The sequence below is a fragment of the Budorcas taxicolor genome, chromosome 17 (assembly GCF_023091745.1).
Source record: "Budorcas taxicolor isolate Tak-1 chromosome 17, Takin1.1, whole genome shotgun sequence".
Lineage (NCBI taxonomy): Eukaryota > Metazoa > Chordata > Mammalia > Artiodactyla > Bovidae > Budorcas > Budorcas taxicolor.
This window is the reverse complement of record NC_068926.1, coordinates 29521058-29534629: the sequence shown is the minus strand read 5'-3', so window position 1 is coordinate 29534629 and position 13572 is coordinate 29521058. Positions and strand designations below refer to the sequence as shown.

The following is a 13572-nucleotide window of genomic DNA, read 5'->3' as shown; positions in this document are numbered from 1 at the left end:
CAGTCCCATGGCCTGCATGTAGGTCTGCTTTGCTTATGTCCTTGATATCTGTGAAGCGGTCTGTTGTTATCTCTCCTTAACTGACCTAATTTGAGAGAGCTTCTATTCCCGACAATGGGACTGACTGTTTCAAGTTACTATCAAAACTATCAATTGATGCACACATATTTGACAGATACCTGCTATGTTTAGGACGTCTGATAGACATTATATGTATAAGAAATTGTTACTGCCTTTAGGGAGGGTAAATATAGTTGAGGGATGAGACAGAGATATACAAAATAATAATTAAAAGCATAGGCCGTGTGTGGTAAGTACCTCATGACAGGATTCTATGTGTCTTAGGGTTTAAAAAAAATCAATTTTAATGGTATTTAAAGTAAAATGAAAATGGATGCTGAGGAAATAATACTATTTCAAAAGAATTACACAGTAGTGCATCCTTACAAATAAAATTGCTTTTTATTAAGAATTACAGTTTTATTTATCTGAGTATTTAAAGGACATTTTAGCAGAATTTTAAAATTAGCCATGAGTTAAATCTATTCAGATTAACCAAGAATAAACCATTCCTGTACTCTTTCTAAAAGAGATAATGACTGTCCTCAGGACTATCTAAAAAATGTTTGGTCTTAACAACAAAGGACAGATAAAGTCCCTGGTGTGTTCAAAGTGAACTCAGGGTATTTTATCAATACAGGCATCAGGTTACCAATTGCTTTCAAAATGTGCTCCCTGATATTGTCTCTATGTGGACAAAACATTCACTCTGAAAAACCATCTCTAGAGATCTGTGTCTAATATAGGTGTGTATAGGAATTAACTCGGAGAAGGCAATGGCAACCCACTCCAGTACTCTTGCCTGGAAAATCCCATGGACGGAGGAGCCTGGTAGGCTGCAGTTCATGGGGTTGCGAGGAGTCAGACACGACTGAGCGACTTCACTTTCACTTTTCGCTTTCATGCATTGGAGAAGGAAATGGCAACCCACTCCAGTGTTCTTGCCTGGAGAATCCCAGGGACGGCGGAGCCTGGTGGGCTGCCGTCTATGGAGTCGCACAGAGTTGGACACGACTGAAGCGACTTAGCAGCAGCAGCAGCAGCAGGAATTAATTTTTCCTGAAAAATGTGTAGAAATGCCATCTTCTAGGGATGCTACCTATAAGATCTAAAGATCTGCTCAGTCTGAAGTGGAAATAAACTCCATAAAGAGGACAAGTTTTTTAGGGTTGTTTGTTGTTGTTGTTGTGACATGGGGTATCTTTAGTTTTGGCATACAAACTCTTAGTTGTGGCATGTGGGTTCTAGTTGCCTGACCAGGGGGGCCCCTGCTTTGGGAGCACAGAGTCTTAGCCACTGGGCCACCAGGGAATTCCCTATCAAGATTTTTTTAAAGTAAGTTTTTATCAAAGCATTGTTTTAAAAAGAAATAAAGATGGGAAGTGGGGAGTAATAAGATTAATTGCCTGTCATATGAATGCATAGAAATTCAACCTATGTACCGTAATCTACACTTTAGGTACCAGCGATTTTTCTTCATCCACTGAGTATATATAGACTTGATACAAAACAGAGTATGAGTCAGTAATTAATTTGTGTTCATATGCCAATACTGATAGTATTAATAACTAATCAGCGGTTCTCCAGCTTAAAATAAGAATCACTTGGGAGCTTGTCGAAACAGATTTACTGAACTCCCAGAGTCTCTGATTTAGTAGGTAGGCCTGACAATGTGCACTTCTAACAAGTTTCCAAGGTGATACTGATGCTACTGGTCTGAGCAACCACACTGAGAACCACGGAACTAACAACATTCACGTAAGCCTGGACTTCCCTGCTGGATATGCCTAGAGAGTCCGCTACAACTGTGGGAAGAAACAGCCTGAGGTGATTTTCTTATGAATTCTAATGCTCAAAAGTCAGACAATGATTCTAGGGATTCTGTAATTCTGATTGATTTTTAATTTCCGTGTTTTCACTTAAGGCCCAGTGCCAGCTCATAGTGGTGGCTTAGGTAAAGAGGTGCATGTAGCAGGATCCCATGAGAGTCACCAGCAAAGGACCACGGCAGAAAATCTTCTCACCAAAGAAGCTCACACTAAGTGCTCTAGTGATTGTGCTGGGCCAGTCCAGTTCCCATGTTTGGAAAGGACTGTCCAAAAGAAATGGAGTGCTGCTACATGGGTGAACCTTGAAAATATTGTGCCAAGTGAAAGAGGCCAGTCCTCAGAGACCACGTAATATGTGATCTTGTTCATATAAAAGTTCAGAACAGGGAAGTCTATGGATACTGAAAGTAGATTAGTATTTTTAGAGCTGATGGGGAAGGGGAGAGGTGGGGGAGTTGGGGAGGAGGTTATCTAAAGGGTACAGGGTGTCTTTTTGAGGTGATATAAATGTGCTAAAATTGTGGTAATAGTTGTACATACCTGTGAATATACTAAAAACCATCGAATTGTACACTTCACATGGGTGAATTATATGATATCTGATTTATATCTCAGTGAAGCTGTTAAGAAAAAAATACTGTCCGCTGGCACTTTGGTCATCCTCATGCCAGGCTCAGCGTCTTCCTAGTGTCCAAAAAGCTTTCCCCGGTTCTTGTGCATGCACAGACTGTCTCAAGCAGATGGCCAGGCACTAATATTAGTGGCCATTTCTAAAAGCAAAGAAGGGATTCCCAAAATATAATTAAGCTTTTGTTACCTATTACTTTTATCTAAAGTGGCAGAAGAAAGGTTAGAAAAAAGCACAAAAGACCAACAGAACAGTTTTCTGGCTTCTTTCGAAAGTGGTTTGTAAAATAAAAACTAAATGTTCCAAGTGTAAGAATTAGGAGAAATCACTGAGGCGAGGCCTACACCCCAGGAAAGCACAGTTTGAAGGGGACCATGAAACTTGAGCTTCAGAAAGCATGTTTATATATCCCACAGGATAGAGATGGTATTAAGAAGTGAAATAACTTTTCTTTCAAGGGCTACATGAAAAAACTGGTATGTGAAGGAAAATGCCCTGAACTATTCAGGCCTTGGACATACTTTAAAAAAAAAAAAACAACTTCAGAAAATGCAAGTCATCCCCAAAGCAAATTACCTCAGAGGTAATTCATGACTCTATTTGTAAAACATTTTCTGAGCACATATAATAGCCCCCAGCACTATAGTCAGACACTGTCCTAGGCTTAAATAATGCCAAGGAAAGAGAGGCTGTCCCAGTCTTCAAGGAGCTTATTGTTCTACTACTTTCTGGTGACCACTTTGACAAATGGTGTTTTGGAAGCATAGAAAAGGGACAGGTAAATTAGACCGTGGGCTTAGAGACAACTTCCTGTAGAAAATGACCCTTGAGCTGAGTTTTTGTTGTTGTTGTTTGTTTGTTTGTTTTGTTGATTTTTTTTTTTTTGAGCTGAGTTTTAAAGGATAAGTAGGTGTTAGCTAGCTAGAGAATGAAGGGATAGGACATGACAGTGTGACGTTAAGAGCAAATGAGGAAGCTTAGCTTTGGAAGACACTGTTGGCAGTGGCTTGGCTCCTTCATGCTCCTGGCACATGCAGAATCGGTCTACTGGGGTTCTAGAAATCCCTGGGTAACCCTGATCCCTGCGATCTGGTGACATTACTTCCTCCTTTTATTTTTCCACTCGTAGAATTTGCCACTGGTGGTGGCTTGCTATCGTTGCTTGCTTCTGCTTGCCTCACCATCCTGATGACTTCTTAGCTCTTTCCTCAGCTCTGTAACCAGTTTACTATAGTGAATGTCCTCTGCTCCAAAGACCAAAAACGGGGGGAAAAAGGCAAAAGAAAAAAGTGGGAAGGCATAGAAACAACAGACAGTGTCATTTCTGATGGAAACAGCAATCACCTGCAAATGGCTGGGATGAACGGTTGTGTGAGGGGAGAAGAACAAATACAACAAGAGAAGTAGAGTGTTCGGTGCTAACCTGAAAGCTGCGGAGTCATTGAAGGATTAGGCAGGTGTCTGATTAGCATTTAGTAAGAGCACCTTAGGGCTTCTCAGAAGGCACTGGTGGTGAAGAACCAGCCTGCCAATGCAGGAGGCATAAGAGACTCGGGTTCTCTCCCTGGGTCTGGAAGATCCCCTGGAGGAGAGCATGGCAATCCACTCCAGTATTCTTGCCTGGAGCATCCCATGGACAGAGGAGCCTGGCGGGGCTATAGTCCATTGGGTCTCAAAGTGTTGGGCATGACTGAAGTGACTTAGCACACACACATGCAAAATCACCTTGGTAGTAATGCAGAGAGCAGGTTTATTGGGGTTGGTCATGCTCAGCTTATCAGTAGGAAAACCATTTAGGAAACTGTTTCAATAACTTGGTGAAGGATGATACTGGCATGGACTAGGCATTAGACCAACATTTTGGTCTCAAGTGCCCTTTATGCTGTTGAAAATTATTGAAGTCTCCAAGATAGCTGACTTAGTTCTCCACAGCACATACAGACACAACAAGGTGATAGAAAAGAGATTACTTGTTGATGAATATTTCTATTTAAGAGCCTAGACAACTTTTCTGAAAAATTTCTCGGCTGATTCTCTTCTAGTGCTTAAACTAGTCACTGAAAAGAAGGGGCAGAGGAAGCATCATGTCCTCTGTTTGAAACTAATCATGATTCTGTCTCTGGATCCAGGATTGGGGCTGGATTCAGCCTCCTCTGAAGCTTATGGAGGCATCTACCAACAAGGAAGGCTGTGGAAAAGGTAAGAGGTATCAGGGCAGCACTATTGGTGGCTGTCGTAGGACTCATCAGTGTAGAAGCTGTCCATCAAAGTCCCAGATCTAGCAATGATTAACCAGAGAGACAGTGAAGTAAAATGAGCTGTGACCTGAGGACTGGACTGTAGTGCGCACTGACACTTAAGGAACGAGCAAAGGAAAGGCGTGCTCTGAAAGAAAGTCTGGGGTAGAAGGAATAGTGGTTAGAATCGCTGGACTCTAAGTCAGGCTGCTAGAGTCGAGCTCCAAGAATGCTGTTACCTATCTGATCTTGAGAAAATTACTTAGATTTTCTAAATCTGTCTTCTCATCTAAAAGGTGGCAGAAATAATTATGCCTATTTCATTAGTGCTATTAAGAGGGAGGATTAAATATAGTAATTGTGTAGTTGGCACAAAACCCTTATTAAATGAGGGCTATTGTCTTATTAGCATTTGTATTAATGAGGATCTGCTTCAGAGATGGAAAGATAATCAGATGTAACAGAAATCAGGAGAGAAGAGAATTAAAAAAAATATCTCTAGTGATAAATACTGAAAAGAAGTCGCTTAAGATAAGGACTCTCATGCAATACTTAAGGGTTATCCTATTCATAGTTTTAGCATCTACTATTGGCTTATATTAAACTAGCAGTCAACTAAATCCACAAGATATTTTTATACAAACTCTGGTCAGACTAGGTCTCCATCTTTCTGTACCTGTGTAGCTAGCTGCAAGATTTAATTTATGTACTACATTGTTGCTAACCACTAGCCTTGTAAGATTAATTTGAATCTTTGATCTATTTTGCTTACATTAGGTGACATTTCCATTGTTAATGTCATCTGCATATTTGATACGTATATCTTGTTTATTTTTGTCTAGTATTTTAACAGTTAAGTGGTAAGTTACATTTATCTATGCTTCATTCTGTCTCCATATTTATTTCACATAGGATTTTGATAAATAAGTAAATGCCTGAACATGCCTAGTACTATGTGTAACACAAAGAAGATGTTCCTAAATTCTTCCCTACTGCCGTCTCTCTTCTTCCCTGGATCACTCTTCTTTTTCTCTCCGTTCTTTTAAAATTTCTTTAAAACTTTGTTTTAACATATTGCCTTGCTTACAAAGAGAAACTACATATAGAATAGGATAGTGTTTTAAAATCCAATTGGCTGGAATAGATTTAACTGAATTTCATGGTTTGAGTTGGTGACAGCTCCGTAAAGGGAGGATAAAGGCATAAATATACTTCTGTCTCCTTTTCTCATGGCTTGCTAATCTCTGCTTGAATGCTCTACCTCCCATCCCTCTCTCCCACATCCCCTCTAGACCTCCAAAAGAGAGCACAGTCATTTCACTGCTAATAGAAATGAATTCATTGAGTATCTATAATGTGTACAGCGTCAGGTTAGGACTGAAGTTAAGATACTCGAAGCCAGAAACAGTCTGTCTGCCTTTTAGGACCTAATGAAATCTAGTATCTGGGTTTAAGTCCCTTCTGCTGGAGTCTCTTTGTTTTCCTGTAAATCGACGATCCCATGCTAACAGCTAGGGGAAAGAAAGAAAGGAGACACCTTGTGGATTTTGCCCTCCCACCCAGGTAATATGTACATTTTGTACACGTAGTCTTTCTTGCTTCCAACAAATATTTCTGAAACTTTCATTGTATGCCAGGCATGATTATAAATACTAAGGGTACCGTGGAGAATAAGGCAGGCAAGGTCCTTATCCTCGTGGGATTTATAGTCTAGACGGGGTAGACAGACAATAAACACAAAGAAAAATGCATGAACAGGGCACTGTTCGACATAAATGTGATCTAGAGTATTTGAACAAGTGACACGCTGTAGAGTGGCTCCTTTGGGTTGAGTGGGCAGGAAAAGCTCCTCTAAGCAGGTGACATTTCAGCTGAGACCAGAATGACAAGAAAGAACCAGTTACACTAAGATCTGAAGAACATTCCAGGCAGAAGACAAACTAGTACAGAGCCCTGGAGGCAGGGATAAAATCCCTGTGTTCACAGGGCTGAAAGGAGGCCGGCGTGGCTGGAGTGCGGCACCCGAGGGGGAGAGCGGTATAAGATAAAGCAGGAAAGCCGTGGGCCAGGTCACCTGGCAAGGCCTGGCCAACCTGGTGGCCTGTGAGAGTGTCCTGGGGAGCTTTGAAAATGCTGGGATCCCTCCTCCAGAGATTCTGATTAACTTGATCTGGGGTGGAGCCCAAGCGACAGAAGTTAACAGAGGCCTCTGTGCAGCCAGGGTTGAGGATTGGTGATATCTGGGTTTCACAAGCCATGGTAGGGAGTTTGTATTTTCTTCTAAAGTGGAAAGGGAAGTCACTAAGGAGTATTCAGCAGAAGAGAGATGGGATTTGAGTAATTTATTTAGAAGATCCTTCTAGATGCTACATGGAGAATGGACTATAAAGGATCAAGAGAGGAAGCAGGCGATTATTGTCTTTTTGTGGACATATGCTTTCATTTCTCCTGGGTAAATACCTAGGAATGGAGTTGCTGGAAACAACCCAAATGTCTATCAAAAGGTGAATAGATAAATAAACTGTGATGTGTCCATACAATAAAATACCACTCAGCAATAAAAACCAAGAACTACTGCAATAGCATGGATGGAGCTCAAAACCATTTTACTGAGCAAACTCAGGCAGACACAAAACAGTATATACTATACTAATCCTCTTATGAGGTTTAGGAAAAGGTAAAACTAATCTGTGGTGATAGCAATCAGAAGAGGCTGCCTCTAGGGGCTAGAGACGATGGGAAGCAGTTTAGCAGAGAATTTATTAGGGTAATGGAAATGTTTATTTTGATTACATGAGTATACATATTTATCAAAACTCCTTTGAATTGTGCATTTAGGATCTGTGCATTTCATTGTACATGGATTTTATACCAATTCAAAAAATGAAAAAGAACTACTACACACCTTCCAGAATGACTTTTAAAAAATGCCAGGTGCTGGAGAGGATAAAGAACAACTGGGACTCCCAGATGTTACTGGTGGGAGTGCAAAATGGAAATTAGTTAAGTAGCTTCTGATAAAATTAAACAGATACTTACCATGCAGTTCACCAATCTCACATGTAGACGTTTACCAAGAGAAATGAACTGTGTTACAAAAAGACCTGTATGTGAATGTTTATAGACAAAAGCAACACGAGTTGTCATTCGGAGGCTCTTTGCAGTGTTCTGGTGAAACATGATGGCATAGTCTAGGCTAAGGAGATGTAGATGAAAGATAGGAGATGGAATGGAGGCAGGCTATGGAGATGAAGAAAAGTCAGCAAGTTCAGGATATGTTCTGGAGGTAGAATCTGTGGGAACCCCATTGTTGATTCTGTGAGAAGGAGAGAGGAGTCAAGAGTGACTTAGGTTTTTGGTATAAGCATCTCGGTGGTTGATGGTGTCACTGATGGAGCTGTTGAAGACTGGGATGAGTAGCCTAGGGGAGAGGAAAATCAAAAGCTCTTCTAAACCATGTTAAGTCTGAGATGTTTATTAGACTTTGCGGATATTTTAGTAGTGGGCTGCTAGAAAATATGCTTCCATCTTTTATTGCTAGAATATACACTTTCAGGACTTCCCTGGTGGTCCAGTGGTTAAGACTCTGTGCTTCCACTGTAGGGGCGTGTATTCAATCCCTGCTTGGGGAACTAAGATCCTGCAAATTGCGTGCTGTGCTCAGTTGCTCAGTCATGTCCGATTCTTTGCAACCCAATGGACTGTAGCCCACCAGGCTCCTCTATCCATGGAATTTTCCGGGCAAGAATACTGGAGTGGGTTGCCATTTCCTTCTCTAGGAGAGCTTCCTGACCCAGGGATTGAACCTGCATCTTTACCACGGTGATGCTTGCTGGTGCAAGCTGTGTAGTGCAGTCAAAAAGAAGCTTTCAGTCTGGTCAAGTGGAGAATGCTGTGATGGTAGGTGGCAGTAGAATGTAGTTCCTTGAAGTTGTGATAGAGTCAGTAACAGACTTGTAAGAAGGGGAATTAGATATATTTTAATGTTTCTCTATCATTGTGGGCCCAACACATAGAAAAGACAGGAAAAAAACTTCAGGATGAAGTGAAACAATAAATAGTTTTAATCCAAGCCAGTGATATAATCACTGGACTGGAGGTTTATGAGAACCAATCAGGCTTGAAAATTAGATAATGATTTGGATTTAGGGATATGGGCTAATATGGCCATTCCTTGTAAGTTATCTACTGCTATATAACAAATTACCCCCAAATTTAAATTAGCAAGAATATAAATGTTTATTATCTTACACAGTGTTTATGGATCAGGAATTTGGGACCAGCTTAGTGGGTTTTGTTTTTCAGCAGAAGGAGTTGCTTAATAGTTGTTCTTGTTTTAATATTTTTCAGGTTTTAAAAACGTTTAAAGTTTTTGATTCCCAGTAGGAAAATATTATCTGAATGATTGTTTTAATGGCAAATCACTGAAAATTGTTTCAGCTTCATTTGGGACAGAGGGAGAGAGACTGTCTTCAGAGTACCATAGCTTTTCCTTCGTCAGCAGGTCAGAAGTACACTGGATTGTATTCCTGTGACATCCATTAGGTGATCTCAGTTGCTTTTCCTTCAGCATGGGCTTTATTTGTCAGAAGGGCCTTGGGCTCGCCCTCCAAATTTGGCTGACGATTTACAGATGAGACTCACAACTTTTGGGCTGCTCTGATATTTCAACATATTGAAGTTCTGGATCACATCCTAGAAGGCCGTCATAACTTCTGAAACCTGCATTGTCTGTAAGAACCTCTGGATCACTAGTAATTTCATTGAGCCCAAGCATTCCTGCCATTCCAGGCATACCCCATCCCATTCCAGGCATTCTTCCAGGAAAATTAGCAGGTGTTGCCCATGGAAAGCCACCTGAAAAATAGCTATATTGAGCTCCTGTTTGTCTTCTGATTTCTCCTTCCTTCTGGAGTCTTTTCTGTTCCTCCCAAGCCTTCTTAACCCTTTCCATTTTTTCTTTGAGCCTTTCGTCTTCATGGTCTCACTCAGACTTTCTCTGTTGTTCAGCAGTTTTCTGGGCCCTTGGTTGAACTTCTTTCAGCATTACACTAATATCTTCATTGTTTACAGTCAAGGGCAGGACCATGGACTTTTTCTACCCACTGGCCCAGAGGTACGTGTGCTTTTCCTGCCCACTTGTAAAGCTGAGCTGAATCAGGATTTATTTCAGTATCTCTGTCAAAGTTTCAGATGGTAGCAATTGACTTCTGTAATTTGATGAAGACTCTGGCTCTCTTCAGAGAAGGCAATGGCACCCCACTCCAGTACTCTTGCCTGGAAAATGCCATGGACAGAGGAGCCCAGAAGGCTGCAGTCCACGGGGTCGTGAAGAGTCGGACACGACTAAGCAACTTCACTTTCACTTTTCACTTTCATGCACTGGAGAAGGAAATGGCAACCCACTCCAGTGTTCTTGCCTGGAGAATCCCAGGGATAGGGGAGCCTGGTGGGCTGCTGTCTATGGGGTCTTGGCATACAGAGAAGATTCAGCTTGATGGCAGCTGTGAACAAGTCAATGGCTTTCTGTAGCTCACCATCGTTTAGGGCTGCAATGGCAACCACATTTTTATCATTTGCCTGATCCATCATCCCCTGTTATCTCAACATTTTCATCTCCCATTCCTTGGCAGGCATCAGTGTTTGATTCAATCATACTTTACATTTTTATTGTAGATCACTTTAGTTCAGTTCCTCAGTCATGTCCAACTCTTTGTGACCCGACAGACTACAGCACGTCAGGCTTCCCTATCCATCACCAACTCCTGGAGCTTGCTCAAACTCATGTCCATCGAGTCAGTGATACCATCCAACCATCTCATCCTCTCTCATCCCCTTCTCTTCCTGCCTTCAGTCTTTCCCAGCACCAGGGTCCTTTCCAATGAGTCAGTTCTTTGCATCAGGTGGCCACAGTATTGGAGTTTCAGCTTCAACATCAGTTCTTCCAATGAATATTCAGGACTTATTTCCTTTAGGATGGACTGGATCCTAGGTTGGATCTCATTGCAGTCCAAGGGACTCTCAAGGGTCTTCTCCAACACCACAGTTCCAAAGCATCAATTCTTCAGCGCTCAGCTTTCTTTATGGTCTAACTCTCACATCCATACGTGACTACTGGAAAAACCATAGCTTTGACTAGATGGACCTTTGCTGGCAAAGTAATGTCTCTGCTTTTTAATATGCTGTCTAGATTGGTCATAGATTTTCTTGCAAGGAGCAAGCATCTTTTAATTTCATGGCTGCAGTCACCATCTGTAGTGATTTTGGAGCCCCCCAAAATAAAGTCTGTCACTGTTTCCATTGTTTCCCCATCTATTTGCCAGGAAGTGATGGGACTGGATGCCATGATCTTAGTTTTTTGAATGTTGAGTTTTAAGCCAGCCTTTTCATTCTCCTCTTTCACTTTCATCAAGAGGTTCTTCAGTTCCTCTTCACTTTCTGCCATAAGGGTGGTGTCATCTGCATATTTGAAGTTAATGATATTTCTCCTGGCAATCTTGATTCTAGTTTCTGCTTCATCCAGTCTGGCATTTCGCATGATATACTCTGCATATAAGTTAAATAAGCAGGGTGATAGTAACAGCCTTGATGTAATCCTTTTGCAATTTGGAACCAGTCTGTTGTTCCATTTCCGGTTCTAACTTTTGCTTCTTGACCTGCATGCAGATTTCTCATGAGGCAGGTAAGGTAGTCTAGCATTCCCATCTCTTGAAGAATTCTCCACTTTGTTATGATCTACACAGTCAAAGGCTTTGGTGTAATCAGTGAAGCAGAAGTTGATGTTTCTCTGGAATTCTCTTGCTTTTTCAATGATCTAGCAGATGTTGGCTAGTTGATCTCTGGTTCCTCTGCCTTTTCTAAATCCAGCTTGTACATCTGGAAGTTCATGGTTCACATACTGTTGAAGTCTAGCTTGGAGAATTTTGAGCATTACTTTGCTAGTGTGTGAGATGAGTGCAGTTGTGTGGTAGTTTGAACATTCTTTAGCATTGCCCTTCTTTGGGATTGGAATGAAAAGTGACCTTTTCCAGTCCTGTGGCCACTGCTGAGTTTTCCAAATTTGCTGGCATATTGAGTGCAGCACTTTCACAGCATCATCTTTTAGGATTTGAAATAACTCAACTGGAATTCTATCACCTCCATAGCTTTGTTCATAGTGATGCTTCCCAAGGCCCGCTTGACTTTGCATTCCAGGATGTCTGGCTCTAGGTGAGTGATCATACCATTGTGGTTATCTGGGTCACGAAGATAATTTTTGTATAGTTCTTCTGTGTATTTTTGCCACCTCTTTTTTATCTCTTCTGCTTCTGTTAGGTCCATACCATTTCTGTCCTTTATTGTGCCCATTTTTGCATGAAATATTCCCTTGTATCTCTAATTTTCTTGAAGAGATCTCTAGTCTTTCCCATTCTATTGTTTTCCTCTATTTCTTGCCATTGATCACTGAGTAAGGCTTTCTTATCTCTCTCCTTGCTATTCTTTGGAACTCTGCATTTAAATGGGTATATCTTTCCTTTTCTCCTTTGTCTTTAGCTTCTCTTCTTTTCTCAGCTATTTGTAAGGCCTCCTCAGACAACCATTTAGCCTTTTTGCATTTCATTTTCTTGGGGATGGTCTTGATCACTGCCTCCTCTACAATGTTACAAACCTCTGTCCATAGTTCTTCAGGCACTCTGTCTAGGGGATCTAATCCCTTGAATCTATTTGTCACTTCCACTGTATAATTGTTGGGGATTTGATTTAGATCATACCTGAATGGTCTAGTAGTTTTCCCTGCTGCTGCTGCTGCTAAGTCACTTCAGTCATGTCTGACTCTGTGCGACCCCAGAGACTGCAGCCCACCAGGCTCCCCCGTCCCTGGGATTCTCCAGGCAAGAACACTGGAGTGGGTTGCCATTTCCTTCTCCAGTGCATGAAAGTGAAAAGTGAAAGTGAAGTCGCTCAGTCATGCCTGACCCTTAGCAACCCCATGGACTGGAGCCCACCAGGCTCCTACTTTCTTCAATTTAAGTCTGAATTTGGCAATAAGGAGTTCATGATCTGAGCCACAGTCACCTGCTGGTCTTGTTTTTGCTGACTGTATAGTTTCTCCATCTTTGGCTGTGAAGAATATAGTCAATCTGATTTCTTATTGACCATCTGGTGATGTCCATGTGTAGAGTCTTCTCTTGTGTTGTTAGAACAGGGTGTTACTTACCTCACTTGATATGCACTTCTTTGGTGGCTCAGACCATAAGGGATCTGCCTGCGGTTCAGGAGATGCAGGTTCAATCCTTGGATTGGGAAGATCCCCTGGAGAAGGGAATGGCTACCCACTCCAGTATTCTTGTCTGGAAAATCCCGTGGACAGAGGAGCCTGGCGGGCTGTAGTTGGATACCACGGAGCAGCTAGCAGTTTCCTTCACTTGAAAGTTTGTTTGTCTTTATGTTTTCCTCTGCCTTCTCAGTATCTGGCTTTTCTTCCTTGGTATGTTCTTCTGACTTAGTTTTATGAGTAGCAAGTGGTATTTTACCCCCACGACCCTCCACCCACTCCCTCAGTAAGTACATTTCTTCAGTGTGCAGGACACTGGAATCTTGCTTACACATTTTCATGATGGTTCAAAGCTCTCACTTTGAGGATTCCTTGGTCCAGCAAGGCTGAGGCTGAGACCAGGTTCCACACCAGGGCTGCACAGTAGGGTGAGACTGCTCAGTTTTGAGTTTGGATATCTCCTCATGTCGCAGTCAATATGTTCGGCGCGACTACAGTTATTTGAAGGCTTCACTGGGGCTAGAGTAGCTGCTTCCCAGATTCATGAACATGGCAATTTAATTC

The 13572-nt window shown here is 41.7% G+C and overlaps 1 pseudogene; it reads right to left on the bottom strand.

Moving 5' to 3' along the window:
- Positions 1-9332: 9332 nt before the first annotated feature.
- Positions 9333-13349, bottom strand: LOC128062590 (hsc70-interacting protein-like; annotated as a pseudogene).
- Between the last annotated feature and the right edge of the window lie 223 nt (positions 13350-13572).